The sequence below is a fragment of the Mustela nivalis genome, assembly GCF_964662115.1.
Source record: "Mustela nivalis genome assembly, chromosome: 7".
In the NCBI taxonomy this organism is placed as follows: domain Eukaryota; kingdom Metazoa; phylum Chordata; class Mammalia; order Carnivora; family Mustelidae; genus Mustela; species Mustela nivalis.
This window is the reverse complement of record NC_139026.1, coordinates 96,527,587-96,546,824: the sequence shown is the minus strand read 5'-3', so window position 1 is coordinate 96,546,824 and position 19,238 is coordinate 96,527,587. Positions and strand designations below refer to the sequence as shown.

Below are 19,238 nucleotides of genomic sequence, written 5' to 3'. Positions count from 1 at the left end.
ATAGCCAAGACATGGAAACAACCTAAGTATCACGGATGGATGGATGAATGGATAAAGAAATTGTGATACACACACACACATACACACACACAATGGAATATTATGTAGCCATACAAAGAAGAAAATTCTTGTTACTTGCAACAACATGGATGAACCCTGCAGGCATTATACTAAGTGAAATAAGTCAGGCAGAGAAAGATAAATACCATGTAATCTCACTTGCATGTGGAATAAAAAAAAAAAAAAAAAAACATAAAAACGAAGATCAGATTGGTGGTTGCTGGTGGGGGGGGATGAGGGGTGGGGGAATTAGGTGAAGGTGATCCAAAGCTACAGATTTCTAGTAATAAGATAAATAAGTTCTGGGCATGTAATGTACAGTATGATTGTAGTTAACAATGCTGTATTGCATATTTGAAAGTTGCTAAAAGAATAGCTCTTAAAAGTTCTTAACACAAGACCAAAAAATTGTACTGTGGAAGGTGATGGATGTTAACTAGATTTATTGTAGTCACCATTTCATAGCATCTACATGAATCACTATGTTGTACACTGAAAACTAATATAAACTTATGTCAATTATATTGCTATAAAACTGGAAAAATTAAAAATATAAATAATAAGTAGTACTCAAACCCATTCTTCCCTCAGTGTTTCCAATTCCACTATCTTCAGTGCTCATCACTGTACACTGAATTATTATAGTAGCCTGCTAATTAGTTCTCTGCCTCCTTCTTACTTCTACCCAAATTCTTTTAAAACCAGAAGTCTGATCTTCTAACTTTGTTGCTTAAAACTTTTAGTGGCCCTCCAGCTCAGCCTCCTTCAGCTCTTAGAGCCTCACAGTCACATTCCTTAGTGTTATGACCTGCCCACCACCTCACCTCGTCACCCTCCTCTCTCACCACTCCCACCACCACCATCATCATTCATGCATGCATTCACAGATTTAGGGAGCAAATACAGTGCACCTCGCACCTTATGCTACAATCATATTTGCAAGTACCTGGACACCCAGCGCAACCCCACCTTCTTGGATGAGCTTTCCAAATGCCTAGGCCTCCCTCTTCCATCCCCATCCTCATCCAGCCTACCTGTAAAGCTCCCTATTCTGCAAGACGAAGATGAAGTGCTTCCACCTGTCTTTCAAGGCCTCACAGACTTCCAAGTAGAGGTGGCCATTCTGCATCTGTGTCCTCACAGCATGCGTGCTCTTCCACTGTTGTTGCACACTGCATGGCATTTACTTATTTAACTATCTTTATCATCAGACTTGTCCTTTAAGGACAAGGCTTACACATACCTAATTCATCTTCAGTCCCTAACATCACTAGTATAGAAACTAATAGAAAAAAATCAATAAAATTTTGCTAACTAATATCTAAAATGTTTTCCAGCTTTAAAGTTCTGTGATTCTGGCACAGGCTAAAGATCAAAAATTAATAATTGAGAATACATCATATATTCACACCCCATTTCACACAAAATTATAAATTTGGATTTTCTGAGGGCAGTAGGCAGCAACCACGGATACCGTGCCAGTGCCAGTATTCTATTAGTTTACCTTTGAGCTCTGTCTGCATTATAGGTGTTACGCAAACTAACTGTTAACTCACTTCTTCCTGATCTTAACCATCATTTCGCTAATCCTAAGGCAGGGGGGATTCTTATGGTGTCATACCAACTCTGGCCACAAGAGGGCAACAAGAAGACACGACTTGTGGTAAGACCTTCTGGCCACCAGATGGACCCCAAACACCAGTTTAACGGGGGCAAAGATTTAATTTAGATCAGGTGCACTTTAATATACATCAGTTTTCCTTTATTTCCTCTTCCTGAAAAGTAAAATCTCTCTGACAGGTGACTAGCCAAAAACCTGGAAATTGTCTAGAGCTATAAGTTACTTTGCTTATCAAGAGGAACTAGAGGGAAAAAGAAGAACCACTAAGATTTTTTTTAATGGTTAGAAAGCGAGGTCCTCTTCAAGCCCAAATAAAAGAACCAGCAATTTAACAGTGGATTGAGAATTTAGGTGAGACCAGAGAATTAGCGTTAATTTTGGTAGGTGTGTTGGTGATTTTTTTTAAAGCAAATAATATATTTAGAAGCCAAGCACACTAAAAGTCCCCCCTCAAAATATCCCTGAAGATAGATGGGTGGTGAATCCTAACCATGATCATCAAATTACATTCTTGAAAGCCTGGCACTGTCATCATGGCACTAACAACCAAAATTAAAGTCTTGTGAATGAAGACAGTCCCTGCAGGAGACAGGTTTGCTGGACCAAGAAAACATTTATGCCATGTCCTCTTCCCTGGCCTTTGTCATTCACGGACGAGCATGTGGGCAGGGGAGTGGCAGGTGTGATATAGCAAGCAAACCCTCCAAACCCACTGAGGAAGCTGCTTTATCTTGAGGGGCAGCAAACTCAGGAGAGGGATTTTTCATGTTGGTTCTGGACAGACCTCTGGAATTTAAATTCTCCGTGAAGGCTTTCAGGCCCTCCCATTAAAGTTGAGGGGTAGTTATTTACCCCAAGTAAGAAATTTCCATCAAAAACCATGATTCCAGGGGTCGCCTGGATGGCTCAGTGGGTTAAAGCCTCTGCCTTCCACTCAGGTCATGATCCTAGGGCCCTGAGATGGAGCCCCAGCATGGGGCTCTGCTCAACAGGGAGTCTGCTTCCCCCTCTCTCTCTGCCTGCCTCTCTGCCTACTTGTGATCTCTCTCTCTCTCTCTCTCTCAAATAAATGAAATCTTTAAAAAAAAAAAAGAAAGAAAGAAAAAGAAAAGAAAAGAAATCGGGATTCCGGGGCATTTGAGTGGCTCAGTTGGTTAAGCATCTGCCTTTGGCTCAGGGCATGATCCCAGGGTCCTGGGATTCAGTCCCACACCGAGTTCCTTGCTCAGCGGGGAGTCTGCTTCTCCCTCTCCTTCTGTTCCTCCCCTACTACTGTTCCTGCTCTCTCTTGCTCATTCTCTCTTGCTTGCTCTCTCTCTCAAATAGAATCTTAAAAAAACAAAAACAAAACAAAACAAAACAGCATGGTTCACACCCAGACAGTATAAAAGACTGCATTAGGGGCATGTGGTACTTTCATTCAGAAGAACTGAGCAGGAGTGGCTGTCCAGGGAACTTCATCCTTATTTTAATTTTGTAGCCCCCAGAAGAGATAATTCCATGCCCCGCTTTTCTTCTTCATCGACTGGTGCTGTTTCTCCTGTGCTAAAAGAAAACTGTTTGGGGGCACCTGGGTGGCTCAGTCAGTTGAGCGTCTGACTTGATTTCAACTCAGGTCAGGATATCGGGGTCCTGAAATCAAGCCCCACAACAACTCTGTGCTCAGCACAGAATCCGCTTGAGATCCTTTTCCCTCCGCCCCTCACCAAGCTCATACTGTGTCTTTCTCTCTCTCTCCCTAAGATAAATAAATTTTTTTTAATTGTAAGGAGGCTGATTACAGGAGGTATTTTTAACCAAAAAATATATGTTAGCGCCCAATCATCCACAAAATGTATGTGACATTCCCTGACTCCCCCATCTAAAGTCAGTCTCCATATTCACAACACCTGTATATTGTCCTCCATAGTACTTGGGACAGTTGGTGGGGGGTTTTTGTTTGTTTGTTTATCAATTATCCTCTCTACTAGACCTTCGGCTCCATGAGGACAGGACCTGGTCTATTCTGTTCACTCTCTCAGCTCTTAGCAAAATGGCACAAAGTAGGCCTTTAGTGAATAGTCATTGAATGAAAAAATGAGTGAAGAGAAAGTTTAATGTCATCCAAATTCTACCAATCACAAAAGGAAGGAAAACAGAATCTTGGCTGGTTTCTATGTTGAACATTCTTTCAGGAATGAAGAGAACTATTAAGACTATTGTTCTTTTTCAGGGCGCCTGGGTGGCTCAGTGGGTTAAAGCCTCTGCCTTTGGCTTGGGTCATGATCCTGGAGTCCTGGGATTGAGCCCTGCATCGGGCTCTCTGCTTAGCAGGGAGCCTGCTTCTCTTCCTCTCTCTCTGCCTACTTGTGATCTTTGTCAAATAAAATAAAATTTTTAAAAAAAAAGGCTATTGCTCTTTTTCAGTAGAGTCCAATTACAATTACTGTTCATTTACCTGTGTCCTCCTGGAAGGACTACTTAAGCCAATTACTAGCATTAAAACATAGAAATGTGACATTTCACTGTTGAGATGACAATCTATTTAAAATATGTCCTAATTTTACTCTCTTGTTAGAAGAATGAGTGAAGAGAAATCTCTTTATAAAATCCAAGTCCTCCCCTAATTGAGCCTAATCACAGTAGGACCATTAGTATACTGCCTAGCTGGACTGGGGAGTGAGCTGGTCCCAAGCTGGATTCTAGCTTGGCCGAGTATTGCCATGTGACCCAGACCAGGGTAGCTTTCCAGAGCTTTCTCTACCCCACCTCATAATGCCTCCCCGGGACTGTGCCTGGCCCATGCTAGACCCCCAGAACTATTCAATTCCCTTACTTTCCCTACCAGCCCAGAGGAGTCACACTACCCAAAACACCTGGACTTACCCATCCAGGCATTAGCAACATTCAATTTGAGAAACAAGATTATAAGCCCCACCACAGATGCCCCAACTCAAACTTCCTCCCCAGTCTTCATATTTATTATGCTTCCCCATCAGATGGACACCCACAGGAGCACGAGCACACACACACACACACACACACACACACACACACACTACCTCAGTCCTCCCTACTTAACACAGAACTGCACTGGCTTTGAGTCTCCAAAAACAGCTTTTTACTTTGTTGCTCAATATGGCCAAGTGTTCAAGGGCCAAAGACGGTAAATGTGTTATACAGGCCAAGGTTTCCCCAATTCGTCATCAACAGGCTGCATGCAGTTGAGGGCACACAGCATCCAACCACACACTTGGCGGAACAGAGGCAAATTTCTTTAACATTCAGAAACTCCTACAAATCCATCAGGAACATCAATTAAGAAAAAGCAAACTACCCATTTGAAAAATGAAGACTAAGATGAGCAAAAGGCCAGTACCCCCGTGAAAATATACTCAGGTTCACTTAATTAAGACAAAGCAAAACAACCAGACACCAGATTAACAAATATTAAATAAATATCAGATTAACAAAAATTAAAACCAATAATACCCAGTCATCAGAAGTGGGAAGAAACAGGCAGTCATGTACACTATTGACAGAAGTATAAATTGGGCTATTAACGATACTGAAAATCTAAATACAAAATTCAACTACATTAAGTCAATTTCTGCCCATCAAAAATCTCCATTTAAAAAGTGAGAAAACAATTCATGTGTCTGGTTGGCTCAGCCAGTAAAGTGTAGGACTCTTGATCTCGGGGTTGTGAGTTCAAGCTCCAAAAGGGATGTAGAGATTACTTTAAAATGGGGTCTTTGAGGGGGCACCTGGGTGGCTCAGTGGGTTAAGCCTCTGCCTTCGGCTCAGGTCATGATCCCAGGGTCCTGGGATCGAGTCCCACATCGGGCTCTCTGCTCTGCAGGGAGCCTGCTTCCTCCTCTCTCTCTGCTTGCCTCTCTGCCTACTTGTGATCTCTGTCAGATAAATTAAAAAAAAAAATCTTAAAATAAATAAATAAATAAAATGGGGTCTTTGAGGGACGCCTGGGTGGCTCAGTTGGATAAACTTCTGCCTTCGGTTCAAGTCATGGTACCAGGGTCTTGGGATTGAGTCCCACGTGGGGCTCCCTGCTCAGCAGGGAGTCTACTTCTCCTTTTGCTCCTCCTCACCTCATGCATATGCTCTCTCTCTCTCTCTCAAATAAGTAAAATCTTTTTTAAAAATGGGGTCTTCGAGAGGCACCTGGTTGACTCAGCCGGTTAAGCATTCGACTCCTGATTTCAGTTCAAGTCTCAGTCTCAGGGTCATGGGTTCAAGCCCCCAAGTTGGGCTCCATGCTTGGAATGGAGACTACTAAAAAGAAATGGGGGGGGGGGTGGATCTTTGAAAAAAATTTAAAAAAAGTGAAAAGACACATACTGGGAAAAAGATATTATTTAATTCATAACAGACCAGTAAGCACAACATATAATGAAACTCTAAGTCAACAAGGAAAGGACAAACACTCCGACAGAAAAAACTGGGCAAAAGCAATTTACAAAAGAGGAAACATGCACAGCCACAAAATATATGAAAGACGCCCAATCTCACTAGTAAACAGAGAAATATAAATGAAAACTATAGTTCATAGCTATCAAATATGCAAAAATTAAAAGGCTGGACAATACCAAGTGTTAGTGAACATGTGGAAAAACTGAAGACAAGGTTAAGAGTGTAAAACCATGTTGAAGAACAACTTCTGAAATCTTCGAAGATTCTCCTATTCCCAGAACCAACCATTCCCTCCTAGGCAAATAAATACCCGACACAAGTCCCCACCTACTGACAACAGAGAGAGACACACAGGAATGTTCATAGTAGGGGCTCCCAGCTGGCTCCTGGGTTGAGCACACCACTCTTGTTCTCGGGGTTGTAAGTTTGAGCCCCATGTTGGGTGGAGATTACTTAAAAATAAATGCCTAAAAAATGTTCATAGCAGCATTGTTTATAGCAGGAAAAAAACTGATACGGCCTTACTGTCCATTAAGAAAATGGATACATCAGTTGCGGTATATTCATGTAATTTGAAGTTATTTGGTACTGAAAGGGAATTAACTCAAAAATGGTATACAGATGGAAGAATGTCAGAAATATAATACTGAGGAAAAGATGCAAGTCTCAGAAGAATATATACAGCAAAGTACCCTTAATATACCGTGTAAAAACATTCCAATCATTGCATGAAAATAATAAATACCAATTCAGGATCCTGGCGTCCTTTTTGGCATCCTTTTTGGAAGGGATGACAAGCATAACTGTCCAAAGGAACATTTCCCTGTGAGGACGATGCTGTTTTTAAAGTTCTTTTTATTCTTTATGTCTTTTTCTTTGTTTATGTTTCAAGTAGTACAGAATAAATTTTTTTAATTTAATGTATATATACTTTCACTTAATTCCACTGCTAGGAATTTATCTTCCATATATACTAGCACATGCACAAGTGTGCAACCATATATACAAAGATGCTTTTTGTAGCAGCTTATAAAGGGGTGAAATGGAAGCAACACAATTTGGGAATATTATATGCAATATTCAATGAAACACCAGAGCTAGATGATCATTAAAAATGAGATAGGCCTGTATGTCAACATATATATATTTACGTGAAAAAAAAAAATGTAGGACTAAACAATTTGTGGAAAAATATTAGATTGGCTGTACACATACACACGTTTAACAAAAAATTTCTGGGTCACAAGAAACCATTAACTTCAATCATCTCAGGGGAATAAGAATGGGTAATGAGAGGGGACTTTTCATTTTACACCCTTCAGAATGATTTCCATCTCTATTTTTACCATTAATGTGTATTACCTTTGTAATGCGAATAAATAGATAAAGCAGTGGGAAAAATAAATAACAGCATAAGATTAGGATGTTGGTTGGCTGAGATTTTATTTTAATGGTAAAAATCATACGAAATTCTTTTAATCATTTTTATAATGCTTATCTCCTGGGGAACTGATACCACTCAGAGAGATGACTCTTAACGGACCGGTGGCTGCTTTGTACAGGACAATAATTAGTATTGCAGTTAGAGTACATTATCTGTGGCTCTTTCACAGCTTTACATAACTATCTGCAGCTCATGTCACCAATATTTGATTTATTTCAAGTCAACATTCTAAAAACCATAAACTGTTGGGGTTTTTTTTTATACCAAAGAGTTTGCCTTTCAAGAAACACACTCAAAGAGTTAATAAAGACCCAAAGCACATTAGCAGAGCAGGCCACTACACCCCAGCCAAGGTAGTTCCCCAGCCCTGGTGACATGGGATGCTGTTGTTAGGGTCTGACCAGAGAGGGCAAACTGGCCCTCTGCCTCGGAGCCGGAGCCGCACTGGTCCTGCTAAGCTGGCCCACACCCCCAGCCTCCAAAACGAAGGCAGGGCCAAGCTGCCGGCATCGCCATCAGAGACTACACGTGGCTCACGTGATGAGCACAGCCACAGGTCCACAAAGCCTTCTTGGGCTCCAGCCTGGCCTCTGAAGTCAGGAAGTTGGTAGCTAAAAAGGAAGAGAAAGAAGCTGTGTGTAGAGAAAGAGGCTCTAAGTGCTTCTGGGTTGTCCCAGAAGCAAAGTCCCATTGCCCAGACAGGCCCAGGGGGCCAGGAGTGGGAGCAGAGCCGAGCCATGGACACTCAGAACCTCCCCCACTCCACTGAAGCCAGAACTCTAGTTTTTGTATCTGTTTTATTTGACTGCCAGGTAAAAACTACTTCCAAAAAGAAGAGCCTAAAAATAAAAGTTCGGAAATCTTTGACCTAACCGTATAGATAGACAGGTGTTTCTCTAACATAACGACAAAACTTTTAACCACCATTCTATTTTTTCAGCTACATGTGTGGGGAGCGACCTCATAATTCCTACCCTCCTGAAACTTGCAGGCTGCTGGAAAGATCAAATGAGCTAATAGTCATCTTCAGCTAAGAGGCCCTTAGGAAACAAATTTATTATTTCCTTCCTTTATTAATGGAAGGTATATCCGGTTCAAATAATTAGTCATGCAAGCAAAACTGTGTTTCTTCTAGAAGGAAAAGGAGAATCAGCAACAACCAGAGGACAAGGACCGGTTGGCGGGGGGGAGCAGAAGGGGGGCAAAGAAGAAGAAAAACAACAGCAACAGCAACCCAATTAAATTTTTAAAGAGAGAACTATACTCTGCTCCAGTGCCTGACACTTCAGGGAAATGAGGGAGGGGCCAAGAATGGAGAGAAGTGCAGAGAGCAGGATACTTGCTTTAAGCACTTGCAATGTGCCAAGCACGTACCATGTGTGAGATGCTTCCTAAGTTTCCTTTAATCCAAACAGAATATGATGCAGGTATTATCATCCCCATTTTACAGATCAGAAAACTAAGGTTTAGAGAGAGTAAACAAGTTCAGGTAGAACCTCTACTCACCAAGGTGAGGGCATATTCCCTCCACTGCCTGGCCAACGGCTCCTCCTCCTAAACGTGGGTGTTCCCTGGCCTCTTTCTCTTTTTCCCTTTCTGTTAGCTTCCTTTTAGATCTGTAGTAGCTCTTTCATCCTTTTGGTTATTTCCTCCGTGCTGTTCTTCTGTCCTGATTTCCAGCCCCCTGGACAGTTCCCAGTTAAGATCCCACTGTCCTTACAAATGATAGCTCTATAGAGCTATAGGGTAGCCTGTAGCTTCTCCCTGCCTCCCAAGCTCAAAATCGCCATCACTTTGGGTCATTTCTTTCCTTCCCAAATAAACAATCGCTCGACTACCTTCATTCCTTCTTAAAAATATCTCCTACCTCTCACTTTTCATTTCCACTTTTTCTCTTAACATCCTAGCACTGTGAACCTTTGTGTTTGCCTGGTTTCTGCAGAAGCTACCAGCTGGTTCCTTCAGGGCTTCCAGATTAGGCTGCCTACGCCTGGCACCATCCTGGCACCATCTACCTGTCCTGCACCTTCAGAGGATCCCACGATGCCTTTGTCAAACCACATCTGCCCAGGCCTGCACTCCAGGCTGTCCGCATCTGACCCCTAGGGCTTTCCAGCCTCTGACCCTACTCCTCCATTCTCCAGCTCCTCCCTTTATCCAAAAGGACTGCCCCCTGTGCAACATCCTAACACCACCCTCCTTTCCTCCCAGGCCCACCCATGGCCCCCGGGGCCCCCACAGGCTGCGCCTCTCCTTCCTCCTCCCTCCTGCTTTCTCCCAGCCCTCCCTGGAAGCCTGCACCACTCATTATCTGTACTATTCAAGGGGCAGTAATTGCCTACTGCCTGGAACAGCACTGAAATGGACCAGTGCTATTTCAAATCTCCCAAGTCTGTATCTCATCGCCCAAATAGTATACAGCACTTGAAGGTGAAGACTAACAGGTCTTGGTTTCTCCCTGCAGTGCCTAATACTTAGATAGTAGGTGCTTAATACCTGTGTTGATTTTTTTCCCCCACATATGTTAGCCTCAAACAAATAGCCAGGGCTGGTGAGAATAAAAAGCATCAGCCTTAGAAGCCTGATTATGGCCACACAGATCTCCCACAAGCCAGTTTCATCTTAACCCCTGGGCTCAAGATCCCTCACAGGCAGGCATCCTGGGCGTCAGCGCTCTCAGGACCAGCTGGTCTCCAGAGAGGTCTCTGACCGACCTCGCCCGCCCGGGACTGCCTGCTCATTGGGTGATCGAATTTCCAGGTCCTTCCCCGGTTTTCAGTTAAAACGACACGTCCTCGGGGTGGTGATGGATGGGGGGGGGGGGGTGCTCCCCACACCGGGAGCCCTGGCACCCTCGCGGGTGAAGCCCCCTCCAGTGCAGCTCAGGGGCCGGCAGAACCGCCCCCCGCCCCCCGCCCCGGGGCACCCGGCCCTGGGGAGAGAAAGAAGACACTGCACCTTTAAGTCTGCAGCCAGTGGAGAAAAACAAGCTGTGATTTATATAAGCGGGAAAATCATGTGATTTGCGGGAACGCTCCCTCCTCCTCCGGCCCCCTCCCCGCGTCGCCTCCAGCCCTTCCCAGAGGGGCCCGGCCGCGGGACTCCCTCCCCGGCGCTCCCTTCCCGCGGCGCTGCCCGGGGGGGCCCCCGACGCCCGGACTGACAGGCGTCGGGCCCGGCGGGGCGGGTCGCGTTGGGCATCGCGGGCGGGAGGCGTCCCCGCCCACACCCCCGCCGCCCGCGCGTCCCCTCCCGGGGCCCCCTAGGCCTGCCACCCGCCGCCCAGAGCGTGCGTGGAGAAACTGAGGCTTCCCCACCAACTTCTCGCAGAGGGGGCAACGCCGGGTCCCCCACGGCCGGGCTTCTGCGTGCCGGAACGCCCAGCACGCGGGGCCGGGGGCGGGGGCGGACGATTGAAGAAATAATTTGGTAGGGACGGCGGGAAGAAAATCAGCCATTTCTAGAGCGGAGAGGTGCTTGAGTTTAGCCCAGAGGACCTAGCTTTGGGGGGGTGGGGGGTACCGATGTGCCCTTTTCAGACAGAACCAAGGAAAATAAATACAAGATCTAGAGCCCGTAACCAGCACAGATTTTTCAAATATTAGGAGGGTATGTAGCTACAAGGAGATCACGCCCACGCGGAGTTAACTCCGACTCCGACGGCCTCTGAAGAAAAGGAAATGTTTAGACCGTCCTGAGATGCACAAACGGTGAAGAGGTCATCTCAGCCATCCCTGTCTCTGAAAGACTGTACCAAGCCTTCCAGGAAGGGCTTATAGTGGGAGAGTAAGGTTAAAGATCACTTCCAAAACCAAGCCCAGGAGAGGCTGGGGGCCTTTCTGGGGGCGAAGAGCTGGGAGTAGAGGTGAGATTTCTCTGAGCGAAGCACCCTTTCCACAACCAGGAAGACGGGCTCTGAAATTGTCCAAGGAAGGCAACCCGTAGCTTCCCGGAGTACCCAATTTCAAAGATTAAACCTTGTCAGGGGTACGGTTTCAGTTCCACTTTATTTCCCTCCATTGGTCATCTGCTGGGTTGGGACACAAGCCCCGAGCTGTCACCTAGAGGAAAAACCCAGTGCAGTTCAGGAGGTTACTAATGTATCCTCTCGTCCTGACCCCTGCCACAGTGGGCAGAGCTGGGCGAATTCCAGTCCACCCTCTACCCTCTGCATCCCACAGCCAGGTGGGCCCTCCTCCGGCCTCCCTTCCTCCCCACATGGAGGGTCTTTATGCTGAGACCATTTCCAAAACAGTGCCTCAGTGCCCTGTGTCACACCAACAGAAGATCCTTCCCATAGGGGAAAGCACAAGGTAGGCAAATATTCTCCATTAGTTTTAAATCCCAACGAAGAAAAATTTCAGATAACTTGGGGATTCAAGAGAAGAGCATTCCATGGGTTCATTCAGTTAAGTAATGAGTGCCTTCTGTGTGCCTGGTGCCCAGACAGGGAACTAGAGGCAGGGAGGGAACAAGACAGACACTGCCCCCCACCCCACAACGAGCCGGAAGCCCTGACTGTCTTCTCCCCGACTCTGCCTCCCGGAGAGACCTGGGTCTCCTCCACCAGCATGTGTGCGTCCCCTCCCCACTCCCCAATTAGCGTGTGCTGTCCCCAAGTCCAGCTGCATATGTCTCAAGAATCAAGAGCTGCTTCTATCAGAAGGCGCTAACTCTCTGGTGATTGGGTGGCAGGTTTAAGAAGTAACCCAAAGGCCTGTCCAGAAAATGAGATCAAAGTTGGCAGCGTCCTGGGCCCCTCCCCAAATTTATAACTTAATTCAGGCCCCACCTCAGTGCCACTTGCTTTCTCTCTCTGTCTCTCTGTCTGTCTCTCTGCTCCTTTTCTGCTAGGCTGGCTGACCCCTCTTCTAGGTCTGCTCTTCCCTAAGCTTCCAGAGCCCTCCCTGACGAGCCCAGGTGCCTTCGTCCTAAGGCAGCCTTAGCTGCTTCTACAGCGGGCCTGAGCCTTCCCGCAGCCCTGCCCAGACGCCCAGCCCAGGTCTTTCAGCAGTGAGGCTCCCTGTGCAGGGACTCAGACATTCACCCTTAACCACAGGCCTGTTGACCACAACCTCAACCTTCCGACCCTCCCAGACCACACCAGCCCCTGCCTTCGCACAGGCTTTTCCTGAGTTTTCCTGTTTCTGGCTTCCCTCAGCCATTCACAAGCCCAGCCTGATAACGTGCAAAGGGAAACCTGGCAATAAGCCTGTGGTGAGCGATCATTTTAGATGAACAAACAAATTATGGCTCCAAGCTGAAAACACCCTGCAAACCGCACGCTCTGTTACTTTCAAAGACGCCAGATGAGACCCCTGAGTTTTCTTTAAAACGCACCAAGGAGTGCACCGAGTGAATGGGTAAAATCGGACACTCTTTCAGGAAATGGGGCCTCTGAAGAAAAAAGGCATCCCAGCCCCAGCCAGATTCCATTCTGTTTCAAATTAGCCTTCCAGCAAAATGGGGGGGGGGGGGGTTGCTAAACTAGCCCGTCTCTAAGATCCTCCACACGCTGAAGCTCTGAGCCTCTATGGTGCCCCCCCCCCCCCCAAACAACCTTTTAGAACACTCCACGTTCTTCTGAGTAGAAAATGCATTTGTACTCCAGGCCTAGGTCGGCAGCTGAAGCTCAGAATTGGGCTTTCACTGCCGCTTTTTTCAAGCCCGTTTCCTCTTTCTCCTTTCCCTGAAAGGGCCTCTGGTCTTTCCCAAGCTGCCAGAGGAGAAGAGAACACACAGCTCCCCCAGAGCAGAGGGGCCCGCCAGAGGGAAAGCTGGCCCAGCCCCAGCACAGGCTTGCCTCGGATTCTGCAGGGACCTTCCTCGCTCCCAATGGGCAGGGAACTTCTGGAACTTCTAAAGAGCATATCCTCTGGCCAGCCCAAGCCCCATGGCATCCTGCACCCTAGTTTGCAAGCTTTTAGTGGCAACTAACACATTTGGCAAACATTCCTCAAGTGTGAGCCAAGCCAGGCCCTTTTCTCCAGGACCCACTGATGAAGGGTTACTGGGCTGGGGCTAAAATGAGGACCAGCCAGACAAGCCGTGAGCCTTGGTTCTCTGGGCCAAGACTGGAGAGGACCGGGGGGGGGGGGGGGGAATGTCCTCGGTCGGCCTCACCGCCACCACGCAGGCTGGTCCCAAGATCTCAGGGCGCATCACTAATTCCAGGCAGGGCTCCACCCCAGCCCACACTCAGCCCAGGACCCGGTTAGGAAAACTCCAAGCGTTCCCGGCAACATGAAGCTTGCTCTCCATGCCAGCCTTCTCTGGGGTGTCTGGGTGGGAGCAGCCAGACCCTCTCACTGGGCTCCTGCTCTGTCTAGGAGGTCCAGAAAGCATCCATCTCCATCAGAGCTGGTCACAGCCCCAGCTCTCTGCTTTCAGATGAGTTTAAAGAGAATGGTGTTTTGAAAGCTCAAGACATGTTCTGGGCTGGGCTTTGGTTCTAACTCCATCTCCATCTTTCAAAATACAATAGCTTTCCCCATGCATACAGAAATCCCAAAGGCAGTGAGCTGAGCTGAGGGGGCCTCAGAGAGCCCCTGCTTCGTAAATTACCCAGCTGTGCCCTGGCTAGATCTTGCCACTAGGTTCCCAGGAAGAGAAGATCCACATCCACACCTTCCTTCCAGTTGTCTACCTGGAATGCCTGCCACCTAGTACTCAAGGAAATGACTTGAGCCCCACCCCACTTACTGTAGGGACTCCATCATTGTGTCCCCCCAACCTCACGATCCTCCTAGCCTCCTGCTCCCAGCACCATCTCTGTCCCCAGAGTTCGCAGAGGGTCTGTGCTTCCTCTGGTGACCTCTGGCTCTGATTCCCTGCTTTTTTGTCTCCATCTGCGTCTCACCTGCTGCAGCCACTGTCCCTCCCTCCCTCCTGGCACTGCCCCCTTGTTCCCTTCCTAATCCCACAGCTGCCCCTGGACCTGCAGAAGGCTGAAGGACGCAGAAGCAGATGTTGACTCAAAGTTTGGGGTAACGGAAGGGGACCACAGCAAGCACATTCGGATCCATGCATAAACATTACTCCCCTAAAACTTCATCAACCATTCCCCTGCCTCGAGATATTTCTCACTTCATCCTAAGTCCCAGCATATCCTATCTTCTCCAGCCTCTTCTCTTCCAGACCCTTCTACCCAAATTCCAAGATCCTGTGGATTTCTCCTGCAGAACCATTTGTATTGCCTTCTGCATGGTCAGAGGACCACACTGTTCTTACTGGAGTAGCTTCCCCATCAGGGTCCATCATAGCATAAACCTCAAAAAGGAGGCATCTACCTCCCAGGGACAACGCTACCCCTCCCCTGGGATGATAAAGCTCAGCACTCTGTTTTCTATGTAACACTTTCTTCCTATCCACCCGCCACCACCGCCCCCTTACATCTGGTACCCTTGACAGTCAAGAAATCCACCCCAAATCACTCCTGTTCTTTCTCTCCCTGTTTTGTTCTCTCGGTTTTGTTTTTGTTTTTTTACTCCTCTCTGGGCATGGGGGTGCTACTCACCTGCACCACCTCTGTTGTCATTGAAAGTGATGAGCCAATTAAAAATAAGCATAAGGCAGACACAAAAGGGCAAATATAAGATTCCACTTACAATATTCCACTTACCCAGATTCCTCTGGGTTCACATGATGAACCCAGAGGAGTCAAATTCCCAGAGACAGAAAGTAGATTAGCGGTTCCTGGGGGCTAGGAAGAGGGGAGAATGGGAATGACTGTGTAGTGGGTATGGAGTTTCAGTTTAGGAAAATGAAAAAGGTTTTGAAGATGGGTAGTAGTGAGGTTGCCCAGTGTACTTAACTGTCAATGTGAATGTACTTACTGTCCCCGAGCTACGTGCAGAATGGTACATTTCAGGTTACATATATTTTACCACAATGACTTTGGCTTGGGTCATGGTCCCAGGGTCCTGGGATCGAATTCCGCATCGGGCTCCTTTGCTCAGCAGGGAGACTGCTTCTCTCTCCACCTCTGTCTGCCATTCTGCCTGCTTATGTGTGCGCGCTCTCTCTCTCTCTCTCTCTCTCTCTCTCTCTCTGACAAATAAATAAATAAATAAATGGATAGAATCTTTAAAAAACAATAAATAAATAAATAAAGGGCGTGCCCTCACCTGCTCTCGGACTTGGTGGTCAGCATCTCTGCTGACTCCGCCCATCTTGCTGGAGGCATACGCTTCCTTCTCAACTAGGGGGAAAACAGAAGAATCACAAAGGGGTTACCACTGGACCAGGAGGCTTTAGACTTTGGTTCGAAACCTAGTTCAATCATTCATTAGCTGTGCACTCTTGGGCAAGTTATTTCATCTGTCTCCATATCCTTAGAAAGAAAGTGGAGAAGACCAGAGCCAGCCTTGAGTGAGATAATGGATAGGAACACACCTTGAGAAGTGTGTGCAAGCTGGTCTCATCATCTCTCATTTCACGCCATCAGACTAAAAACACCTCAGACGTAAGAAGTTGCTACTTAAAATAAGGAGGTATACAGATAAGCCCAAAATACTTCGATTTTCAGTCAACATCCCAAAATCATCATCCTCATTCAACGTACAATGGAGCAAATCCTTCACAGGCTGTTCGTCTGCTACGAAAGCCCCCTTTTACTGAAATAATGTATTTTCTCCATGACTGGCCTTTATTCCAAGCCAGCCTCCAGCTTTGCCCACAGGATGCGTGTAGCATTGCCTGGATGAAGCGTGGAATGGGGTTCCAAGTGGGCGCACAGCTGGGGCGGGGAGTAGGAGAAACGCCAGGGAGGAGAGGTGTAGCCCATGAGCACACATTCGAAAATGGCACCTTTTATAATAATGTTCAAAACACTCTCGGTCCACTGACATGGCTGTCGAAAGACTGATGGAAAAGGGCCAAAACAAGTAGGACTACCACAGACCACAAACCCCATGAAGAAGGTGTTCCAAAGGTGGCCTCAGTTGGCCGAGTTGGCTGCCCCTCAGTCTGACCACCAGCTGGCTTCCCTGTGGCTAGAGGCCCCCCAGCCCTGGCTCGGCTTGCACCTGAGGTAAGAGGCAGCTTGCTCACCCTTTTTTCCTTTCCATCTTTCTTTCAATATTTTATTTTTTTAAGTAATCTCTACACCCAGCATGGGGCTCGAACCCACAATCCCGAGATCAAGAGTTGCACACGCCACTGACTGACCCAGCCTCGAGCCCCTAGCACTTCTTTCCAATAAATTCTCTCTTTCCCTCAGGCCTGAGGAGGACGTTCAGGTCACCCACACTCCAGGTAAGGCCACACCTGACCTTCTCCCTTCCTTTTGCCACTCTGCCTCATACAACCCTTTCTGGTCCTCCTCTCAGCCTTCCCTTCCCTTTGAGGAGAGACTTAGGGCCCCTCCCCACCTCCATAGAACATCCTAAAGGGAGAGGTCCCAGGACTCCCGGTCTCTGGCCCCTGCCATGCCTCAGGACCAGCTCAGGCACTTCACAGGGACCCAGCTGAGCCCAGATGGAAGTCATCTGCTTAAGGCTTCATACTGATTTCACCAATAATTACGTTATGCTCATCCACACCCATTCCCACATCACCTCCTCCCGAGTCCCCTTCCCACTCACTCAGGCAGTGCCAAGAAGTGAAAATGGAATCAGGCCTGAAGGAACCCGGGCGGACAATCCGGGGACACAAACAGAGCCCCGGGGTTAAAACCACGTCCAAGTGCAGGCTTCCCACCACACGCCACCCGGCCTCCTGTGCAGCCAGGGCGGCCCAGCTGCAGGATCTCTACCGCCAAGAAGCCAATGTTCCTTTAAAGCACAGGAAGGGGTGTGCAGAGGTTTCCGGGGAAGCCGATTCCCTCTGGAGTGGCCTGTTTCTCTTCCCTCCTCTGGGCCTTGTGGGCGCTTGGGGTGACTCTCCTTGCCGCTGGTCCGGAGCCCTCAACCCACAGCCAGCCAGAGGCATCTGCAGGTCTCCACCCCTCAGATCCAAGGACCCCAAGGGGCAGGGGGTTGTTGTGAGACGCTCAGAATGTCACCAGGAATGCCAAAATGATCTTTCCCATTTTTTGGCCTTTTACCTTTTCTTAGTATCCAGGCAGAGCAGACTAGGGGGACTCTGATCCCAGTGGCACCTAGCAGAGTAAGTAGGGCCTCATCCCGGACTCCTCTCCACCCTTCCTCTCCAAGGTGGCCTGTGTGAGAGAGAGCTGCACCACAAGACCACACCTTCCTGGGAGCTCAGGAGCAGCCAGGGTGAGTGGGGAGCGCGACCTGAGCAGACACTGAGCGAGGAGCTTTCTGGTGGGGGGAGGGAACTCAAGAACACCCCCACCCCCCACCCCCCGCACGCCCCTTCCAGAAAGAGCTAGAGTGGTTCCTCACAAGAAACCGTGACGTGTTGACAACGTGACACTAGCCCAGCCTGAGATGTCTGAGCCACCGGCTGCCTCTCGACTCGTGGGCGGAGTACTGCCCACCCCACCAAGAAGTAGGCCCTTTCGCACCCCAGCCTCCTCTCCCAGGCCTTTGAGGAACCACAGCTTCAGCTTCCCCCGTCTTTGCCCTCACAAAGGCACCCTCTGTCACAGCCTCCCCAAGAACAGGCCTCCCCCTCCTGCTACCCACTCGCGCCCACTCCCCCCACCACACACATGCACTTCCTCCAGGAGCAGATTCCAAGCTGAGTTAATGTCGGATACTGTCTCCCAACAACATGCTGGAACAAAGGCTGCACATGACTAACCGCGTTGGGGTGCTTGTCAGGGCTCAGGCAAACGTAATTATAGGGAGGGCAGAGCTGCTCTCCGCAGCCACACCTGGCCATACAGTAAACAGCACTTCTCTCTGTCGAGCTGGGGGGAGCTGAGAGACAGGGAGGCGACAAACCACAATTTGAATCATTTGGAGAGAAGCTATAAATATAATAATGAGTCATTTGTAAAATATAATTTCATCCAAAAGCCTGGAAAAAAAAAAATGGGAAAGAAGTTCTTATGCTATTTCAGGCTAAATTGTTCAAGGGTGTTCTGCCAGAACCTGGGGAGGAGCCCCAGCTGCCCACCAAGAGCGAGGCTGGGCTTCACATCCGGGCCTTTCCGAGCCCTCCTCCTGGCAGGGTGCTGCCTTCCCTTCCCCGGTTCTCACCTAATATTCTGGGATCGGAATGCTCGCCATTCAGAGCTCTCTGTCGGAGAGCTGATAAGAATCACGGACAAGCCGCCCAGCGTCCAGGCTGTGCAGCTGAGAACAGTTTAGGGAAGGCTTGCTGTTGTTTTTGGCAAACTCTCCCCCAGCCTTGGGGCCCGAACAGCCCTTCGTGCACAGGGTGGCTTTTCCAGCGTGGTTCCAAGGTCTCTTCCAGAGCACCAGGAAGCCTCCAGCCCTGAGCCCCAGCTGGCCTGGTGGGGAAAGGAAGAGGCCGCACAAAGCTCGGTCTGGGGAGTGGGCTGACCCTGGCCTGGCCCCAGGTCGTTGCCGCTGTTCAGGGGAGTGGCAAAGAGCGTGAGCTCTGGAACTAGATTTTCCCTAGGTTCAGTTACAACTGGGCCACTTTCTATCTGTGTGACCTCAAGTAATTGACTTCTCCTCTCTAGGCTGTTACCTCATCTCTCTGATGGGTTTAATAACAGTAGCTTCCTCAAAGGGTTGTTGAGGAGATGAAATGAATATGTAAAACACCTAAAAGAGGGCCCGGCCTAATGAGTTACCATTAAGCTCATAAGATTCTTGTTGTCTC

The 19,238-nt window shown here is 48.1% G+C and overlaps 3 long non-coding RNA genes across 4 annotated transcripts in view; all 3 read right to left on the bottom strand.

Moving 5' to 3' along the window:
* Nucleotides 1–19,238, bottom strand: part of LOC309870016 — an 82,788-nt gene that overhangs the window by 25,211 nt on the left and 38,339 nt on the right. The window contains exon 2 of one of the 2 annotated variants that reach the window (XR_014314424.1): nt 15,662–15,735. The exons of the other annotated variant lie outside the window; for it this stretch is intronic. This is a non-coding gene — a long non-coding RNA (uncharacterized lncRNA). The remainder of the gene's footprint in view (nt 1–15,661; nt 15,736–19,238) is intronic. 2 annotated transcript variants of the gene reach the window in all.
* Nucleotides 7,776–9,094, bottom strand: LOC309870018. The gene is made up of 2 exons (XR_014314427.1): nt 9,042–9,094; nt 7,776–8,146 (listed from the first exon to the last, which is right to left on the bottom strand). It is a non-coding gene; the product is annotated as an uncharacterized lncRNA (long non-coding RNA).
* On the bottom strand, nt 11,524–13,860 carry LOC309870017. The gene is made up of 2 exons (XR_014314426.1): nt 13,760–13,860; nt 11,524–11,596 (listed from the first exon to the last, which is right to left on the bottom strand). It is a non-coding gene; the product is annotated as an uncharacterized lncRNA (long non-coding RNA).